Source organism: Vipera berus (assembly GCF_964194415.1).
Source record: "Vipera berus genome assembly, chromosome: 3".
Taxonomy (NCBI): Eukaryota; Metazoa; Chordata; class Lepidosauria; order Squamata; family Viperidae; genus Vipera; species Vipera berus.
This window is the reverse complement of record NC_138204.1, coordinates 66268186-66281593: the sequence shown is the minus strand read 5'-3', so window position 1 is coordinate 66281593 and position 13408 is coordinate 66268186. Positions and strand designations below refer to the sequence as shown.

General features: G+C 36.9%; 1 protein-coding gene across 3 annotated transcripts in view; it reads left to right on the top strand.

The window, feature by feature from the left end:
* DAB1 (DAB adaptor protein 1) overlaps window positions 1-13408 on the top strand; it is a gene marked incomplete at both ends in the record, with an annotated part of 190263 nt that overhangs the window by 108890 nt on the left and 67965 nt on the right. The window lies entirely within an intron of this gene.

The window sequence follows — 13408 nt, the reverse complement described above, 5'->3', positions numbered from 1 at the left end:
TCAAGGCAACCTCTAACAACCTCTAACGGCGCCCCGGCTCTGTGGAATCAACTGCCGGTTGAGCTCCGGATGGCACCGGATCTCCGCTCCTTCCGGCGCGGGTTAAAGACCCATCTGTTCGAACAAGCTGGCCTGGCCTGATGGGGAGTTAACTAGGGTTTTAATATTTGTATATTTTTTACTGTTTTATTGGGCAATAATTTAATTCTTTTTTAACTTTTGTACTTTTGTAGTTTTATTATATGCCCTGTTCACCGCCCTGAGTCCTTCGGGAGCAGGGCGGTATAAAAATTTAATAAACTATAAACTATAAACTAACTATAACAAAACAAAGACAATTGTCAGTGAGATTTCTTCAGTGGCTTCTGCCCATCCAATGAATGGGAACATTCCAGTTCCCCTCAGTTAAACAATATCATCTAGTGCACAGGTCGGCAACCCGCGGCTCTGGAGCCGCATGCGGCTCTTTAAGCCGACTCCTGCGGCTCCCAGTCGCCCGGTGTGTGCGCACCTCTCTGAATGGGCGGAGGTGCGCGCACACCACTCCCAACGGGAGGAGGTGCGCGTGCACCTCTCGGAACGGGCGACGGCGGTACCCGTTTGGAGACCTGCCGCCGTTTGGAAAGCTGCCATGGCCTGTTTACAGAGCTTCCGCCTTTGGTAGCTCTGCAAACGGGCCGCGGCACCTTTCCAAACCAGTGGCAGCAGGTCTCCAAATGGGTTATCGGGCAGAGGTGCGCGCACACCTCTCCAAAGGTTTGGAGAGCTGCGCGCCCACCTCTCCGAACGAGCGGCAGTTTGGAGGTCCCAGGGGGTGGGTCCGGCAGCGCCCGGGGTGAAGGCGGCGCCGCAACCCAGCGCCCGTCACCAGGGAGACCCGTCGCCGCTGGCGTGCAGGTGCGTCCACATAAAAAAAAAGTGGAATCGCGTGCGTGCATCTATGCACGCGCATGCGCAAAAACCAAAACATTTTGCACATGCGCAAAATGTTTTGTTTATGCGTATGCGCGTGCGTGGATGCACGCGCGCGGCTCCCACTTTTTTTATGTGTGATGGAACCGGTTCCCAGTGGCTCTTTTGCTTTTTCAGGTTGCCGACCCCTGATCTAGTGGAACAGCATCTCCTTGGAGATTCATACTGCTCTCATTTTACATGGGTTCCAGAAATCCTTCCAATTCTTATCATTCCACTTAACTGAGAGATATGCTCAAAAGATATTTTTGTTCTTGTTTGTTTTTAAAACTACATGCTTAAAAGAAATGTAGTTTGTAACCTGTATTTGTAACCTATGTTACCCCATGCATTTATCAATGTATTCTTCCCTCAAATTATTTCAGGTTTTTTTTATGTATATACAAGAATTATTATTATTATGGATGGTCACACAGACAGCCAGATGTTTAGTTTGGATTTGGCATTTTTATCTGCCTGTCATGTACTTCCCAATGATCTGGATAGACAGATATGGTTTTTTGATGATGTTAAAGTATTGTTGCAGAATGTAAGCTGTTTCAAAGCTGCCTTTTGCAATTGACCAGTGGTGATTTTGTCAATGCTGATGGTGTTCAAGTGGTACTTCAATTTGTTTTGGGATTTCACCCAAGGCTTCTATTACTATTAGCACTTTCTTTCTTTCTTCTGCCACAGTCATTCTACTTATATTTGTAGGTTTAAAAATTGATTTTATGATTTTCTCCAGTTCTTTCTTGTCTATTCTGCTATCCCCTGATATTTCCATGTCTACTATCCAGATTTTTTTGTCTTTCTTATCACTTATGGTTAACTCTGAAGTGTTATGTGGCAGATATTTGTTTGTTTGAATTCTAAAGTCAAGAATATTTATCTTTTCATTTTCTGTTACTTTCTCTATTTTATGGTCCACCACTTCTTGCTGGCAGAAAAATGATATTTCTTACCGATATTGCAAAACACATTTATTGCTATCATACTTTGACAAGTCATTGTTTATAGTCAATCTATCTTACAGCAACTAACTATATGACCCCCTGTTTCTTCAGCTTGGTTGCATGAGGGGCATTTGCTTTTTGTTGCTATCTTCACAATTTTGGTTTTATATGCATTTGGTCATGTGCAGCCATAATTAGCCCTTCTGTTTCTTTCTTAATTTTTCCCATTCTTAGCCATTGTCAAGTCTTCTTGTTACCTTTATTTTTCCTACATACTGGCCATATAATACTTTGCCATATTTCTTTTTTATTCTTAATTTGGTCTTTTTCTAGGCCAGTTTGGTCTCTCTAGTAATCAATAAGCTTTTATGGTATACTACTGTAGCTTCAGTGCATCTTCTTCATTGTCTTTCAGATATTCTTCCAATGCCCTTTTTTCTTCTTCAATTGACTGGTCTATTTGCAGCATTTCATGTCCACCTATTTTCATTGTTAGGTAGTGTCTGTCAACAGCACTGCAGAGATGAAGGACATGATTTAGTACCATTATTTTACTGATTTTCCTATCCAGAGTTTTTAGTTCTGCTTGAATCCAATCCACTATTCCAGGGGTGTATCTAATGACCTGGAATTGTCCAGATCTTAATTGCCTTGATGGTATTTCCTCCACTGAATTTGGACTTTAACTCAGATCTTCACTCTTGTGATATATTCAATTCTACTTTGGTGTGCTTGTAGTTGTCAGCTTGAAAGATACCATCAGGCTCAAAGAACCAGGTCCAAATAGAAAGAGTTTAATTTACCGATTTATTGTATCAAGCCTATCCACAGGAATCTTTGTAATTTACAGTTTTCACCTGGGTAAATCTGGATAAGGGTTAAACAGCTTTTAAGATCAGGTTGAACTTTGTCTTCTTGTAACTGCATAGAGACTCTAAACTGATTGCTTGTTTTACACATCCCACCCTCAGCTTTGCCAGTCTCTCTCTTACAGATACCCAGGTATTTGTAGTGATTGTCTTTATCCAGACTTTTGATATTATTCCCATAGGGCATCTTTATTCCTTCCTTTTTACTATTTTTCCCCTACTGATGATGAGGGTGGCACATCTGTCTAATCCAAACTCTGTTGCAATATTTCGGCTGTATATACAGACAGTGTTAATCAACGATTCTATTTGAGACTATGTTTTTTCATACAGCTTCAGATTATTCATGTAAAGGAGGTGAGATAGCTGGCAGATGTTTTTGTTCTTTCATAGCCATAGCCTGACTTGTTCAGTATGGTTGGCAGAGGAATAGTGCAATGAAAACAGTAGTGATAATGAAAGTCTCCTTGAAAGATTCTCTCTTGATATTAACCTCTCCCAGTTTATCACCATTGACCATCAATTGTGTTTTCCATTGTATTACGGATCTTTGCACAAAGTTTCTCATGTTTCTACTTATTATTATTGTTTTACTAACCTCAGATTCCCCTGAAAGTAAGACTTCTTGGTGTCAAAAACAAAAGCAGCTGTCTAGTTAATTCTCTTCTTATCCGTGATAGTTAGGAACGATTCTTTGTCCGTTATGAAATAGTTTTATTTAACCAATTCTTCCATATCATATTATCTTCAGGAATTTGTATTTGTCACCAATTCTACAAGAGCAAAATAAGCCCGCTTCCCCTTAGCCATAGTAAGGGAAAATGACATCAGCAAGAGGCCAATAAATCAGGCATTTTTTACAACCTTTGCCCTGTCAGCTATTCACTTAACTGATAGGAATCTGTGGAATGTAGAGTCTTCAGTCCCTTCAAACTGACATACCCATAAATCCTCCAGTTCACTTGCCTTTACAGTTTTAGCCATTCTCACCCACTTTGCCCAAACCTCCCTCCTTTTTCCTTCCATCATTCATGCTACATAGGTATTTTTTACTCAGTCTTTCCCCTGTCCCTCTTCTCAGATGTGTCTTGTCAAATCTTCAAGGCAATTCTGTTAAAGCTGAGTAGTGCTCCCTTAGCTACTGCTTTTTCCTCTGCTGACACATCTCAGCCTGGATCCGGAACCCAGTTGTCAGAACTTCAGAATCTGTGAGTGTTCTAATCCCAAGACTCAACCCAAACTACATAAATTATAAATTATATTTATTTCATTGATTTGCTTGAATTTGGATGGGATTGTTATCACTCCCCCCTTCCCCATTTGTGTTTTTCTACCCTTCCATCTATGTAAGCGCCCTTCTTTATTGAACCACTGATCTCTGCTTTTAAAAGGATTTTCTTATTTAACGCGTCCTTTGAGTAGAATTGCACTGCTGTGCTAAGCTGCCCCTTTTGTTATTTGCATTTCACAAGCTTTATTTTTGGAATTTAAATATTGAGATGATAGGAAGAAGGGAATCCTCAATGAAAAACCAGGCTTTAGAATACGATCTCTGCAAAGTTGATGGTGCTAATGTATTTATTAGTACAGAAACAGAAATAATCTATCATTTATTTATTTTTTATTAAATTTATATAGCCATTCAATTCACATATTCAGTAGGTACTCCGGGTGGCTTACAAAATTTAAAAATCCACCATATAATAAAAACCCATTAAAAATCTATAGTCCATGGCAGCAATAAGACAATCAAATCAATCATTTAATCAGCTTCATCTCCATTCATGGTTCTCAAATTCACTGTGTTTGCTAGGCCCACATATCAGATATATAGCAAAAACTGAAAAAAATAAAATAGTTCAGAACTTTCTCAGAAGGTGATTCCTACACAAAAGCTGAGTTTTCAGCGTAGTTACTGATGAGGGCTAAAAGAGGTTACCAACTGCACAATTCCTGTTTATGTTAACAATTATTTTTAAAATTTATAAAAATAATTATCATTATGATAAAATGGAAATCAACTGCTTTACCCACATTAGCGTAGCAGCACTACATCATAACTGCAGGGTAAGCTAGTATTAATCATGTATGTGAAATGAGGGGCTAAGGATTTTGTTTTGTACAGTCCTACCCTGCCTCTGACATAACATTTGAACAAGAATGTTTGTGGAATTGTAAAGTTTGAAGGGACCACTTAAAAATCCTCGGTGATGGAGAATTCATAACCTCCATGGGTAAAATATTCTCCTTATATTTAAATGAAATCTATGAAGTTGCAACTTGTACCCTTTATTTCTGGTTTTAGCTCTCATCCATCTGCCCTATGTCACCCTTTTATGTATCTAAAAATACATCTCCGTGCAGTCTTAATTTATTTCAAGTTGAGTATCCCCAGTTCATTCAGTCTGTTTTGATAAACATATGTTTAAGTCCCTATATTATATTTATTATCATTTACTGAACCTGTTCTAATTTGTCAATATCCAATAGAAGAGAATATATGTAGTTCAAGTTGAACTATGGAGTCCTTAGCACTCTCTGAGCTTAGTTGTTTGCTTGCAGATGTTTCATTACTTGACTCTATAACAGACATGTCACGTGACATCGCACAACGTATCGGGACAGTTTTGCCATTGCCGGCAACGGGTTGGGCATGGCTTCCGGATGATGCGTCCGGCCTGCGGGCTGGGAGTTTGACACCCCTGCTCTACAACATCGTCAATGCTAATGGATGCGCTCAGTTACCTACTTGTGTATTGAAATGTGTGCAAACAAACCACCAAGCTCAAAGAGCACCAAGAACTGCAGCTTTCAATATTCTTCTAGAAATGTAATACCCAGAATCATACATAATACTCCAGGGTTGATTTTCCCAGTGAGAATAGTGGAAAATAAGGATATTTTTAACCATTATATTTTACTGCTTCATAGCGTTATGATACTGCAAACATGGATGAAGATTAAAATTTTAAACAATATTTGTGGTTTGGAATCTAAGCTAATTCACCCTTCCCTTTTTTATCTTTAGTAAATGTGCTGAAAAGAACAATTGTGAACCCTTATTCTTTTTTAAAGTATTTCTAAGAACGTATTGACGTAAATTTCTGGAATGGGGAGCTGATTTCTTTGTTGGACTTTCAAACATCAAGGCAAAGTAGCTATGTAAGCACATGTATATGGGGATAGTGTGGAACAGCTTGTGAAGGAAGCATGAAAACCTGGAAAAAAGTATGGTGTGTTAGCAATTGAATAGATGTTTTGCTCATGCTCTGGGGTATTATGAAGCATTACATTAAAAACATTTGTGTGGTCATATAAAAAGCTTTCTCTGCTTGAAAAAGTATATAATTGTAAATGATTATAGTTTATTGTTAATACTTTTTGTTTATTAAATCACCAAGAGACTTTTGGTAGTTCCAATATAAAAAGTCTAATAATAAATTTGCTCATTTCATAGGGCACAGAGGAACTGAATCTATGGTTCCTGGGCTTTTATGGACTTGCTTATGTTTTTAAAAGTCCCTTTGGGATATATTTAATGACTAATCAATTGGAATAGTGGTTTCCTAATATTTTATGCTAGAACTTGGAAGACTATGAGTTCTAGTTCTGCCTTAGGCTCAAAACCAGCTGTGTAACTTTAGGCCAGTCACTACCACTCAGCCCTAGAAAGTCGGCAGTAGTAAACCACTTCTGAAAAATCTGGCATTAATTTATTTGTCCATAAATTTAACAGGAATGAAGAATGACTTGAAAGCACATACAATAATTAAGAAAGGAACAGTCACTTAGATTTTTCATGTACATTATACAAATGTAATGTTAGATTTGTTAGAATTTCCAAGGAGAGAAAGAAGCAAAGCTTATTTCCAAAAAATTAAATATTAAAGTAAAGCAATTTTTCACTTGTTTTGTCTATAATGAATAGGGAAGCCTCTTGAAAGTCACCAAAGATCATTTTTTCTGAAAAGAAATTTTAAAATCCTTTTAAAACTCTGTTTGACAGTTCTTGTTTACTCTTCATTTCAGCCCTCAACTTGGTGTTTGGTTGAGATATGTGTAATCCCAATATATCTGGAAATATTCTGCTTTATTAGGATGTGATTTAACTTTAGATATGAGGGTATTGTATAAAACTTAGGTAGCTAATGAGAATTACAATTTTAATTACATCTTTTTTCAACTATAAAATTATGATAAAGGTTAAATACTATATACGCATGAAAATTAAAAAAAATGATATCTAAACATATGTAAAAATGTTAATTAGTCAATCACATGTCATTACATCAGCTGAGGCTATAGAACTTCGCAAAATATTCTGAGTTTGAAATATGTTCCAAAGATTTATTTTTTAAAAAAACTCAAATTTTTTGTTCCATTTTTTCCCGAATGTAAAATTGTTCTTGACCTGTTGGTTGAGAACTCTTTACAAAGAAGACAACAAATGAAAATATATTGATAAGTACTCATTGAGTTTACTTTTTCAGAATTTTACAAGATAAAAGTTATGCTTCAGTTGTTTTTTTAGAGTGCTTTCTTTGTAAAACAGTTTATGTACATACATACATAGTCATAATACTGTTCCCTTTTGGGTAAATAGTGTTATACAAAATACAAGGAAAGAGTAAGAAATAAGTCAAAGATACTAAGGCATAAATTTAGAACAAGAGAAGAAAATATAGTTAAATCCAATCATTCTAAATCATTCATTCATATGCTTTTGAACTACTATAAGGAGCCATGGTAGTGCAGTGGTTAGAATGCAGTATTGCAAACTAACTGCCCACTGCCAGGAGTTCGATCCTGACTGGCTCAAGGTTGACACCATCTTTCATCCTTCTGAAATCAGCAAATTGAGGACCCAAATTGTTGCTGACACTGTAAATGGCTCAGAGAATGCCATAAAGCACTGTGGAACAGTATCTAAGTGCTATTGCTATATATCTAGCATATGGAATTTGACAATGAAACAAAATAATTGGATTTTCTCCAGACATATTCCTGATTATTATTAACGTTTTATGTAGCGTAACATACAACTATCACCATCACTGATCTGCACATTCCTAATTTCATACACACTTACAACTATGGCTATCAAGTCATATTTTCTGATATAACATTTTAGCACTTTCATAATTAAACTTACACCATCACTTCCCTGAATGCCTTCATGAATTCTACAATATTAGATGCTTTCATTTAGTTCTATAATATCCTCTTCTTTTCCTTAGTTTTACATGATTATCTACTGTTTTCATATTCACTACTCTTATATTCCAACTCACAATTTTCCATATACTGGGACTGTCACCAGTTGGCACCCATAAATACAGACTTTTTTTTACCCATCATGGCTTTGGTTAATTCAAGCTTTCATATAATATTTTCTCATATGAGGAAGAAAGCATGCATTAGGTTATCACCCTTCCTACATGTAGCATTCTCTCCTAATGATTAGGACAACTTCAATGTTGCTGGACAAGTATGACCATGCACAACCAAAGCCCATCTTTAATTTAGGCATTGTCGTGTTGTTCTACACAAGCAACGATTTCTGATCCACAGACTACATACTGTTGCCTACATCACATCAGATGACAGATACATGGAGTCAGCTAGCACACACTATTGTTATGTTTGTAAACAGGCCGGTCTACCAATGCAGAAAATATGTACCCTGCACAGTGTGCAGGGATATTGATGTGGAAGTGAATATGTGCATTGTTGTTGGTTTGCTAGAGTCAGTTGTGTGGCTGTTGGCTATTGGAGACAGGTTCACAACAAATAGTGTACTTAATACAGCTGTGTAATGCTTTGGGTTTGAAATGGAAGAGGTGCTTTGGAACAAGCGGAAGCACCTGTTTGTCGTTCATTACAGCAAAATATTCATGACGCATTAAAGTGGAAACTTCCTATTGCAGCTGTGTGAGCCTGGAAACAGATGTGATTTTAATGAGTCACGGACAGATGTGATAGTCATGCTCCCATGCATTCTAAAGCATCTTTTCCAAATTAAATTTGAAACAATAATAAGTAGCTCTAATACTTGTAACTATGTTTACATTGCTGACTGATGGAATTATTAAAATGTGTACATTTTTAAAAGTAATCTTTTGGTCAATTTTTCATTCAGTTAACACCAAATAATGTCTTCGTTCCTTGTGAAGCAGCACTCAAAATCTTTCAAGTTCTGTTCCATCAGGACACGAATAATGTTTTAGCAACTTCGAAAATAATCTTCCAAATGGGGTAGAACAAAGCGTTTCTGTCTTTCCTCCTCCCTCTACCAGCAATGATTCAACACAATTACTTTATGGTGATTATTTACATGTTGGTAACTTCTCATTTGGTGTAGCGGTTAAGGCACCAGATTTGGAACTGGGAGACCATAGTGCTAGTGCTGTTTTAGGCATGAAGCCAACTGAGTGAGTTTGGGCCAGTCAATTCTCTCTCAGACCTAGGAAGAGGCAAAAAAACTTGCAAAGAAAATTGCAGAGACTAGTTTAGGTAGTCACCAGGAGATATATCTGACTTGAAAGCAAACATACAAAATGTACCACAGCCTTTAAAACAAGCTTAAAACATCATTCAAAATAGAGTAATTAATCGGAATTGATAATATTACATCATATGTATTTACTGTTTCCAGGGCCTATTCAAAGTACTGGTAGTAATCTAAATCCCTAAATAATAATAATAATAATAATAATAATAATAATAATAATAATAATAATAATAATAATTATTATTATTATTATTATTATTATTATTATTATTATTATTATTATTATTATTATTATTATTATTATTATTTTATTTATATACCGCCCTTCTCCCGAAGGACTCAGGGCGGTGAACAGGGCAAATATATAAAAATACAAAAATACAAAAGATAAAAAAGAATTAAATACAATGCCCAAACTAAAACAGTAAATACATATATTAAAAAACAACAATAAAATCCCAAACCTATCCCCCCATCAGGCCAGGCCGGCTTGTTCGAATAAGTGCGTCTTCAGATTGTGTCAGAAGGAGCGAAGGTTGGGAGCCATCCGGAGCTCGACCGGCAACCGATTCCATAAATCCGGGGTGCCCACAGAGAAGGACCTCCCCCTGGGGGCCACCAGATGACATTCTCTGACCGGTGGCACCCTGAGGAGGCCCTCTCTGTGGGAACGCACAGGGCGGAGGGAAGTTGATGCCGGCAGCAGGTGATCCCTGAGGTACTCCAGACCCATGCCATGTAGGGCCTTGAACACCATTACCAGTACCTTGAATCTCACTCGGAAGACAACTGGGAGCCAATGCAGCTCACAGAGCAGAGGTGTAACATGGGAGTATCGGGAGACTCCCAACACAACTCTCGCGGCTGCATTCTGTACCAGTAAATGGCTTGGCTACCGGAAGTCTTTATCTTAAATTTATTCATTAGAAGCCTGAGTGCTTAACATTCCCAAGGAGGCAACTAAGAGAAATTGTATTTTTTTAGTAGTGTATGATCCTTCCTAAAGAGATTTGCTTGATGCCTACATTACACTCTTTTTAGTTCTAAAATAAAAACATATTAATTTCTTAGGCATTTTAAGAACTATTTAGATATTACAGGTTTATATTTTGTTGTGATTTAATGCTGTATGTATTGCCCTTCTTCTAACTAACCTGCTTTTATATTATTTTTCACACTCTTGTCTATGGAGATAGTTATATCACTGCCTAGAGAAGTCTCTTATTGAGTATAAAATTGTGTCAGATAAATAATTTATCTTTCAATGTGCAAGGTTATAAAACTTTAATTTTGACCTGTTTTTACACTTATCATTATTGATATGACCTTGTTCTTAGATGTCATAAAAATGTAGATTTGGATCTGTTAAACCAGTGATGCAGCTCACAATGGCAGTCAAAACTATAATATAAAATTTATACTTTTATTTATGATTACACCTTTTTTCTTCCAGTTTTGCTGACAGGCACTAGGTTTTTAAGAAAGGACATTTTGACAATTGTGTTTTCTATAGTGATTGCAATATGTAATATCTAGCAATTTAGTATGGTTTTTTTTCTACATATTTGCTAGAATGTTGCGAGATAAGTTGGGAATCAGATTGGATTAAACTATATAGAATTATTCTGAGAGATTGACACAGACAGGACATGTATGTAGAAGAAATAAATATTATTATTTTTTATTTTAAAGATATATTGAGGAAATTACTTTTTTCTTTGGCAGGATTTGTAGTATTTTTCTTATTTATTTTTGTCAGGATAATAATTTAACAGCTAAACAGCTTATGTAAAGATGTAATGTAATGTGGATGATGCCATGACTGGATGATGCAATATTAGGAATGACTCAGTAGGGTCTGTGACTGTGCCTTTAAGAGGCTGAGTATAAAAGGAAAGTTTTTTTTCCTGGAGCTTTCTCTCTCTCATCCGTTTGACTGCTGTAACTGCTGTATAATGGAGCTTGCTGTTTTACCATGTGTATTTTATTTCTAGTGTATATTTGTAGATATAGTGTAATATAAACCACATTTAACTACAAACCACTGTTTACTGTATTTACTCCTGGGTTACCTCAGTGCAATAAGGCTGTGCATGCTGTGAGAATTTTTATAGAAAATTATAAGCAAATTTTCTACCAAAAAGGTCCTGAAAGCAAGTGACAGTAAAGATCTATTAACACTGTTCAAAGTTAAGATTTAAATGTTGCATAAGGTTAAATCTATGATATATCTCAATTTGCTCTTTAGCGGCCTCAAGTCTTTTGGTGCCAAGGACTGGTTCCATGGAGGACTGTTTTTCCAAGGACTGGAAAGCATGGATTTGCATGCTGCCTGGATGCCACACATGTGCGGATGGGCTTTCGTTCACTTGCACGTCCTGCTTTCTGGTGAGCCACAGACTGGTGCTGGTCTGTGGCCTGGGGGTTAGGGACCCCTACTCTAGTTTATTTATATTGGAAAATGAGAGTCACCTATATTTTCATGGTTGTCAAAATAAAAGTATTGCTAATTGTGTGCAGTACAAGTAGAAATCGTGTCAAGTAGAAGTAGAAAAAGATTTTTTCCCCTCCCAATCTTTCTACTGCTAATACATACAGAGTATGAGGATTGTCTTTTGATTACTGATTTACCTGAATTGTCTGTGCCTGCTGTGATTTTATTTAACATAAAATTTTTACTATATGTTATTTTATATGATGTGAGTCATAGAGCCCCTGGTAATAAACTATACAGAAATAAATGTCATCCCTTTCTTTTTAACTCTCAGAATTTTACAAAGTAGGATAGAAAAAGGTTAAAGGGAAGAAAACTGTAGGATTTTTCAAGGTCAGAGAATCCGTATTATAGGTGATTAATTTTAGCCCAAATTTTGTGATGGTGGGCTTGCTGTAATCACCTGATTTTTTTTTCTTCCTTTCTGGAATTTTCTTTATAAGATACCCTGACCTTTTCAGTGCGCTTTATTCAGAGGTGTGCTAGCTGGAAACTCACTGATTCTGTAGTTGGTGTTGACTCTTACTGACCACATATTTTCTACAATGGGAGCTCCTATGAGTCCCTTATTAATTTTTTGGGAATTATCTGTGTCACCAGCTAAAAGAATAGTAGTGAGGCAATGCATAGTGGAATACTAAGGAACAATTTTCTTTCAACTGCCTTATCTCATTTGCAGAAAAGAAGGTGCTAAGACAAGAACTCTCAACATTTGAACTTAGTCCTTCATAAGAGATATGGCAGAAGATCTGAGGAAAACCCAAGAGTGAGCAGGATTGCATATAATTGTTGGGTGGCATCAATCATTCTCAGCTTTCTTGATTCATTTGGTCAAAGATGAAGAGCAGGAAAGATTAATCAACAAAAACAGCATAGAACATAGAATCATAGGGTTGCGGGGGGACCTCAGAGGTCTTCCTGCTTAATGCCTTATGCCATCACAGTCAAATAGTTGTTCAGTCTATTTTTGAAAACCTCCAGTGATGAAGCATCCACAGTTTGGGAGATAAGCTATTCCATTGATCAATTGTTCTTGCTGTCAGAAAATTCCCCCTTACTTCTAGATTGGAACTCTCTTGAACAAGCTTCCACCCATTACTTCTTGTTCTGTCTTCTGGTGCTTTGAAGAATAAGTCAATCCCCTCTTTTCTGTGACAGCCCATCAAATACTAGAAGACAGTTATCATGTTCCCCTCCCTCCAATTCTTCTCTTTGATAGGCTAGAGACATACCTAGCTCCGTCAACCATTCATCACACAATTTAGCCTCCAGACCCTTTATATACAGCAAGAATATGAAGCACAACAAGAATGTGCTTGCTCTTCTGATCATGGAGCACACACACTTTTTCCTCATGCCCCAACCTATTTTTAGAGAGAGAGAGCAATTGGTTGGGAAACTTTTGGCAGAATACAGCAAACCCATTATGAACAAATCAGCAGCACATTTTTGGTCTTCTCTATGGTAATGCTCTGAGAACACTAATACTTGGATTATAAAATGAACCATAGAATATTTGAATGAAGTCATAGGTCTGATTAAGGAGAGATACAGACTGTACAAGCATTGTAAACCTGGAGAGAACAAAGGCTGTGTTGCCACCTGAAATAAATAATGAAGAGGAAAC